General features: G+C 36.1%; 2 long non-coding RNA genes across 2 annotated transcripts; both read right to left on the bottom strand.

Moving 5' to 3' along the window:
* Positions 1-334: 334 nt before the first annotated feature.
* On the bottom strand, positions 335-1,203 carry LOC146887582 (uncharacterized). The gene is made up of 2 exons (XR_014993844.1): positions 605-1,203; positions 335-487 (listed from the first exon to the last, which is right to left on the bottom strand). It is a non-coding gene; the product is annotated as an uncharacterized LOC146887582 (long non-coding RNA).
* A 3,641-nt stretch (positions 1,204-4,844) lies between these two features.
* LOC146887583 (uncharacterized) lies at positions 4,845-5,884 on the bottom strand. The gene is made up of 2 exons (XR_014993843.1): positions 5,487-5,884; positions 4,845-5,247 (listed from the first exon to the last, which is right to left on the bottom strand). It is a non-coding gene; the product is annotated as an uncharacterized LOC146887583 (long non-coding RNA).
* Positions 5,885-8,024: the final 2,140 nt, after the last annotated feature.

The raw sequence follows: 8,024 nt of genomic DNA on the forward strand, positions 1-8,024 counted from the left end.
CCTTTTTTATTTTATTTTTTTTCCTTTTTCAAAAAATATGTATATAAAACAACAAAAAGAAAAAAAAAAGAGCAAGAAAGCTAGAGGTAACGTAAGGTCTCTCTGTTATCAAACTCATGCCTGCTATGCTATCATGCCTGCTATGCATTGGGAATGACCGGTAATAGCTAGCTGGCGATGGTCAGGATAGCTGAAGGAACAGAAAGCAACATCTGCTCTCAACCTTATCCCACATCTCGAGATTGGAAGGTGCAGAGACAAAGAGAACGTAACAAAAGAGGGATCGACATAATAAAGGAAAAAACTAAGATTCAGGAAAACCACACCAACAAAATAAACGAAAAGAAACTTCCTTAATTCTCCACCCACGAGATCATAGGATTACACATTCAGAAAGAACACATTGAGGGGGATTTTACAACGAGAAGGGAGCAAAGCCGTGGTTGATAGAGTGAATTTCATCTTCAAGTTTTCACCTTCATCTCACCTGCATAAAATTAAAGAATAGATACCCAAAAAAACCCAAACATTCACGTTTCATCTTCCCCGATCATTTCCACCCAAATACAAATATGAAATAGAGAAAGGGAGAAGAGATAATCACCGACGACATTGTTGTCGGCGCGTCTAGACACAAATGGCTACGACAAGGTGGTACAATGCGGAAACAATCGTAACATGCTAACATCAGAGCGCGTAAAACCTAGGCCGGGAAGAAACCCTCACGACGGGAAGGGTGAAGTTGGCACTACCAGTGACGCACACAGGTCGTGGTAGCGGTGGCATTAATGGTGGTGATGGCAGGCGCTATGTCGACGCACTCTAATTGCAGCAGCAGCGACATTCATGGTAGTGGTTTGGGTCGCAACGGCCAGGTGGCAGTTTCCGTGGAGTTCGCGTGACCCGGTTGCGGTGGCCGGTGCGGTGGTGGCGAGTCGCGCTGTCTCGAATGTGCTGGAGAAACGGGGAGACGTTGTTCACGGCGTAGGAGCGTTTCGCGTGAGGAGCGGCGAACAGCGATGGCGTCATCGGTGAGGCCTCCAACGGAGGCTAGTGTCATTGGTGGTGGCTAAAAGGTGAGCGCATGTCTCAACCGTCGGAGTCATTGTGGCTGCTGAAAAACGAGAAGAGAGAAACGAGAAGAGACGGCTGCCATATGGGTAAAGGAGAGCTTTAATTTTAATTAGGTTTAGTTTGAGTAGAAATTGGGTCTGACCATGTTATTTACTTGTGCACCCCCGTTTTTAATCTTTGCACCTCCATTATTTGTGTTGGACTGTTTGTGTATTTCTTTACGCACCCTTGATGTTTGCCAGCCTCGCACCCCATATTTGTTTTCGACTTTTTTGTTGTTACTGATTGCACCTCACTTTTCACAATTCACACCCCTCCTTCTAGATTCACTTCACTTTTTACTTTTACTCGCTGCACCCCCACCTTTTAACAAACACACCTCATTTACTTCATGCACCTCACATTATTCATGCACCCTCACATTTTGTTTTTTCCATTTTTATCCTTTTTATTAAATTCTACCTTTATAATTTTCTAAAAAAAGACAAAAATAGTTTTCTTTCTCTTTTAGTGTTTGTTCGGTCGCCCGCACCGTGTGACACTTATTTTCTAAAAAATACCAAAAATAATTTTCTTTCCCTTTTAGTGTTTGTCCGACCGCTCGCATCGTGTGATACATATTTTCAAGTAATTCAAAAATACCAAAAAAATATAAAATTCCAAAAATATAAAAATATCAACATTTTCAAACAACCGCATCTTTTAAGAACTACGTGATCCTTGATTCTCCATTGTGAGATACGTAGGAGCAAGGTCAGTCCTTGTCAGATTCACCTCCAAAAAATCAAATCATTTTCCAAATAGTTTTTTTAAATATCTTTTTAAAGAACTACGTAACCCTGATTTCTCATCTTTAATGAGAATACGTAGGACCAAGGTCAATCCTTGTCGGGCCCAAAAAATTTAAAAAAACATTTTGTTTCTTTTAGCATTTTTGTCTTATTATTTTTGGGAAAAAAATAACATTTTGAAAACCACATTGACTGTGCCTTTTTAATTAAAGGTACCGCCCTCGGGCGGGCGCTATAGGGTGCTAACACCTTCCCTACACGTAACCGACTCCCGGATCTGAAATCTGGTTTTTCGCAGACTTGTTTTATTTTTATGGTTTTCCATAGTTTTCCAAAAATAACTATGGTGGCGACTCCAAATCTCTTTTTAAACCCGTTTTTCTTTTCGGTTCGCCTTCCCGTCGTGATTCTGGTTGCGACAGCTGGCGACTCCACTGGGGATTCTAGAGAGTCAAGCCATTTAATTAGATATGCAAACTTGATGTGATTTTTCCTAATGTTTTCTTTCCTCCTTCTTTTATTTGTATATTCTTCTCTTCATATGTGTTTGTATATATTTTCTTTTTGGGTAAATTGTGTGTGAATTATTTTTGCTTATGTTGATAGATATTTTTGAATTGCTCTATTTGCCTGGGAAGTTTCTAGCTATTCTGTAGGTGGGTTTTGGGTATGCATCATCCTCCCTGCACACACACATTGTGCATATCATGAGTGAGGCCCTATACCCGGGTCTGTGTAACTTAGAATTAGAGGGGATTGTGTAGCAGTGCCACAGTGGATGAACTTCCCAAGTGGTCATGGTGAGAACTCCAACTAGAGTTTGCTTGTTTCCTTGGTACTCTCACTCCTTGTTGTATACCAACTATTGTGTGAAATATCATGAAGTGGGCCATAGCTCTAGTGACCTTGATCCTTAAGTTTAGGGAACCATCCCGGTGAACGCATGTACTTCACCCTAGACCTTAAGCGCCAAACCTCTATTAAGCACAAAGGGAGATTGCTTGCTTTAATCATCATCTTGTGGTGTGCATAATGTACATGTGAATAAGTGCCTATTGAGGCACAATCACGCATAGCATTTTTATATCATACATCACATCTCATGAAAATAAGCGCCTCTTGAGGCATAAACATGCATTTCATTATGTCACTCTACATATCATGCATGATGTTTCCAAATAATTGTATCACATTTCATCATCATATCATGGGAATAAATGCCTCTTGAGGCACATGCATTACATCTCATGTAGGTTTTTTCAATTAGTTGCATATCATGCATGGTACTCTTTAATTGCATCGACATACAAGTGAGTAAGTGCCTCTTGGGCACAAACTTGCGTTGCAATTGTTGTTTTTAGTCATTGTGGCATGTACATAGTTTTTTTAATCCATATCATGCATCTCACCTCATATGAATAAACAGACTCTGCAAAAGAGAAGAAGGAAATAAAAAAAGGTTGTCACATTTTGAGTCACTTGTTTTTCTCACAAATCATCAAATTCACTTCTTAAAAAAAAGAATAATGGGGTGTCACACTTTTCTGGGGTCAAATGTTTAATCAAGAATAACGACTTGAATTTTTCTTTTGAGACGTTCGTGTGTGCATGGTTTGAAACAGTCCATCCTTCGGCTTCCTTACAATGAAGGATTTGCCCTATCAACATTGACATTACCTAAGTTGATAAACATAAATCCTTAGAGTTGGTAGATTTTCTATGTTTATCCTTGTCTACACTTGTTGGTTGGTCCTTGAACTCATCGAAAAAAAAAATTCATTAAAAAAAAGGAAAATGTGAAAAGAAGAAAATAAAGTTCGTTAGACTGAAAACCAAAAAAGGCAGTTTTGGAAAAAAAAAAGGGACAAAACATGTTTTGGTCAAATCAGTAGGTTGAATGAATATATAATGTTTGATATCATATCTTTTGAAGCATTTGTCTAATCTGCATAACATGAGATTTTCAAACTATCCTTTTTTCATTACATTTCCACCATAAAACCTACATTTTGAATTTCATGGAGGATCAACATAAAATGGGCACACTGGCCTGGATAGACTGCGAGCAAATCTCTTAGCATGAAAATAAAAAATAAAAAATGTCTGCTAGAATGAAGACCTGAAAGGGTGGTTTAGACAAAAAAAAAGACAAGAATAAAAGTAAGGGACAACCTGTAACATGAACCAATTTTCTTCCTGAGTTGAAACTTCTTGAAAGAGAAAATAATCATGTTTTGGAAATGATGTGTGGCCATGTTTCTTTATCATTAGAAAGAAAAAATGCCATCCTTTATTATTACCCCTTTGAGCCTTAAAGGAGCAAATATTTTTCTTTCAAATTACCTTGAACAAGGGTCACCTCACATTGATGGTTTGCACTTTTGTTTGACAGACGGTTCACCAATAAAAAAAATCCATGAGAATCAAAAAGTTTGAAAAAGACAAAAAAAAAATGATGATGATGATTTGGTTACATCAAGAAGAAAAAAAAAGGAGAATCGATGTTTAGAAAAAAGGAGAAATGGTGAACACATAAGAGGCAAATGGTGAACACATAAGAGGCAAATGATGATGATTTGGTTACATCAAGAGGGGCAGCTGTCAACACCCAATTTTGTCTGGGTAATACCTTTTTTTATTTCTTTTTATTTCTTATCTTATTTTACTTTTATTTTGATTTGTCATTTCATCTTATTTTACTTTTATTTTATTTTTATTTTGTTTTATTCTTATTCTTATTTTATTTTTATTTTTGTTTTTAAACTTAATTTTTTAATTTTGATTTTAATCATATTTTGTTTACCTTTTTTATTTTTATTTTGTTTTATTCTTATTCTTATTTTATTTTTATTTTTGTTTTTAAACTTAATTTTTTAATTTTGATTTTATTCATATTTTGTTTACCTTTTTTATTATTTTTTCCTTTTTCAAAAAATATGTATATAAAACAACAAAAAGAAAAAAAGAGAGCAAGAAAGCTAGAGGTAATGTAAGGTTTCTTTATTATCAAACACATGCCTGCTATGGTATCATGTTTTTTGCATTGGGAATGACCGGTAATAGCTAGCTGGCGATAGTCAGGATAGCTGAAGGAGCAGGAAGCAATCTGCTCTCAACCTTATCCCACATCTCGAGATTGAAAGGTGCAGAGACAAAGAGAACGTAACAAAAGAGTGATCGACATAATAAAAGAAAAAACTAAGATTCAGGAAAACCACACCAACAAAATAAACGAAAAAGAAACTTCCTTAGTTCTCCACCCATGAGATCAGAGGATTACACATTCAGAAAGAACACGGTGAGAGGGATTTTACAACGAGAAGGGAGCAAAGTCGTGGTTGATAGAGTGAATTTCATCTTCAAGTTTTCACCTTCATCTCACCTGCATAAAATCAAAGATTAGATACCCAAACAACCCCAAACATTCACGTTTCATCTTCCCTAATCATTTCCACCCAAATACAAATCTGAAACAGAGAGAGGGAGAAGAGATAATCATCGACGACATTGTTGTCGGCGTGTCTAGACACAAATGGCTACGATAAGGTGGTATAATGCAGAAACAATCGTAACATGCTAGCATTAGAGCGCGCGAAGCCTAGGCCGGGAAGAAACCCTCACGTTGGGAAGGGGAAAGTTGGCACTACTAGTGACGCGCATAGGTCGCGGTAGCGGCGACATTAATGGTGGTGATGGCAGATGCTGTGTCGACGCACTCTAGTTGCAGCAGCAGCGACATTCATGGTGGTGGTTTGGGTCGCGACGACCAGGTGGCGGTTTCTGTGGTGTTCACATGACCCAGTTGCGGTGGCTGGTGCGGTGGTGGCGAGTTGCGCTGTCTCGAATGTGCTGGAGAAACGAGGAGACGATGTTCACGGCGTAGGAGCGTTGCGCGAGGAGCGGCGAGTGGCGACAGCGTCGCCAGTGAGGCCTCCGGTGGAGGCTAGTGTCGTTGGTGGTGGCTAAAAGGTGAGTGCATGTCTCAACCGTTGGAGTCATGGTGGCTGCTGGAAAACGAGAAGAGACGGCTGCCATGGGTAAAGGAAAGCTTTAATTTTAATTAGGTTTAGTTTGAGTAGAAATTGGGTCTGACCATGTTATTTACTTGTGCAACCCCATTTTTTATCTTTGCACCTCCATTATTTGTGATGGACTATTTGTGTATTTCTTTACGCACCCCTGATGTTTGCCAGCCTCGCACCCCATATTTGTTTTCGACTTGTTTGTTGTTACTGATTGCACCTCACTTTTCACAATTCACACCCCTCCTTCTAGATTCACTTCACTTTTTACTTTTACTCGCTGCACCTCCACCTTTTAACAAACACACCTCATTTACTTCATGCACCTCACATTATTCATGCACCCTCACATTTTGTTTTTTCCATTTTTATCCTTTTTATTAAATTCTACCTTTATAATTTTCTAAAAAAAGACAAAAATAAAACAAAATATTTTAAATTATAAAAAATTACAAAAAAAGAAAAAAATCTAAAAAATGAAAATATTCTCTTTTGCTTTATCGTGTCTGTCTGGTCGCCCGCACCGTGTGACACTCATTTTCAAAAAATCAAAAACAATTTTCTTTCTCTTTTAGTATTTGTCCGGTCGCCTGCACCGTGTGACACTTATTTTCTAAAAAATACCAAAAATAATTTTCTTTCTCTTTTAGTGTATGTCCGACCGCTCGCGTCGTGTGACACATATTTTCAAGTAATTCAAAAATACCAAAAACATATAAAATTCCAAAAATATAAAAATATCAACATTTTCAAACAACCACATCTTTTAAGAACTACGTGATCTTTGATTCTCCATTGTGAGATACATAGGAGCAAAGTCAGTCCTTGTCAGGTTCACCTCCAAAAAATCAAATCATTTTCCAAATATTTTTTTTAAATATCTTTTTAAAGAACTACGTAACCCTGATTTCTCATCTTTAATGAGAATACGTAGGACCAAGGTCAATCCTTGTCGGGCCCAAAAAATTTAAAAAAACATTTTGTTTCTTTTAGCATTTTTGTCCTATTATTTTTTGGGAAAAATAACATTTTGAAAACCACATCGACTCTGCATTTTTAATTAAAGGTACCGCCCTCGGGCGGGCGCTGTAGGGTGCTAACACCTTCCCTACGTGTAACCAACTTCCGAATCTGAAATCTGGTTTTTCGCAGACTTGTTTTATTTTTATGGTTTTCCATAGTTTTCCAAAAATAACTATGGTGGCGACTCCAAATCTCTTTTTAAACCCATTTTTCTTTTCGGTTCACTTTCCCATCACGATTCTGGTTGCGACAAATTGATATAAAATTAAAAATACAACCATAATCAGTATTATTAGATCAATTAGTTTTCAAACACATTAATAGAAGAAGATTTTGATTTCCATTGCAATATTTTAAAACCATAATTTATATAAAGTTAAGAATACAACCATAATAAGTAATATTAGATCAATCGGTTTTCAAGCACATTAATAGAAGAAGATTTTGCATTTTGTATTAATCATTAACGATAAATAAATAAGCATATAACATCTAAAAAAACAACATGATGATATACAAATTTTATATTTTTATATACTTAAAATTGATAAATAATAGTTTTCGTGAATGTCTTAAACTCTAATTATATGTTTGATCGATACTTCATGATTCATTGAGTCCCACAAATCATGATTGTTGTTGTTCATGATAAATAGTCATAATTCAAAATGCAAAATTCTTGGAAGACGAAAATTTTTCCATTTATTCTTTACATTTTTGACATTTATATTGAAAGAGTGTTGATTTATAAAGTTTATTCAATAAGCTACGTTAAAATTTAAGAAGATTTTTGAAAACTGTATAAAGCTCTCTTAAAAAGGTAGGTAGATTTTTAAAATATTTTCCATTTAAAATTTTAATACAATAAATTCATATATAACATTGTAATGAGAAACACAAAAAGTTGTTGGTTTCTAATATTTAATGTTATTTAATGACAAAGACATTCATCTTTGAGAAGCTGTAAAAATATATCTTGGAAGTAGCATTGGAAGAAACAAAAAGTTCTTTGAGAGGTTGAAAAAATATACCTTGGAAGTAGTGTTGGAAAAAACTGGAAAATTGTTTTAATTCTTCTTAACATCTTTATATTTTTGGAAGATGAAAAGTAAAT

Source organism: Vigna unguiculata, chromosome 3 (assembly GCF_037176805.1).
Source record: "Vigna unguiculata cultivar grain cowpea cultivar isolate G323 ecotype 2 chromosome 3, ASM3717680v1, whole genome shotgun sequence".
Classification (NCBI taxonomy): domain Eukaryota; kingdom Viridiplantae; phylum Streptophyta; class Magnoliopsida; order Fabales; family Fabaceae; genus Vigna; species Vigna unguiculata.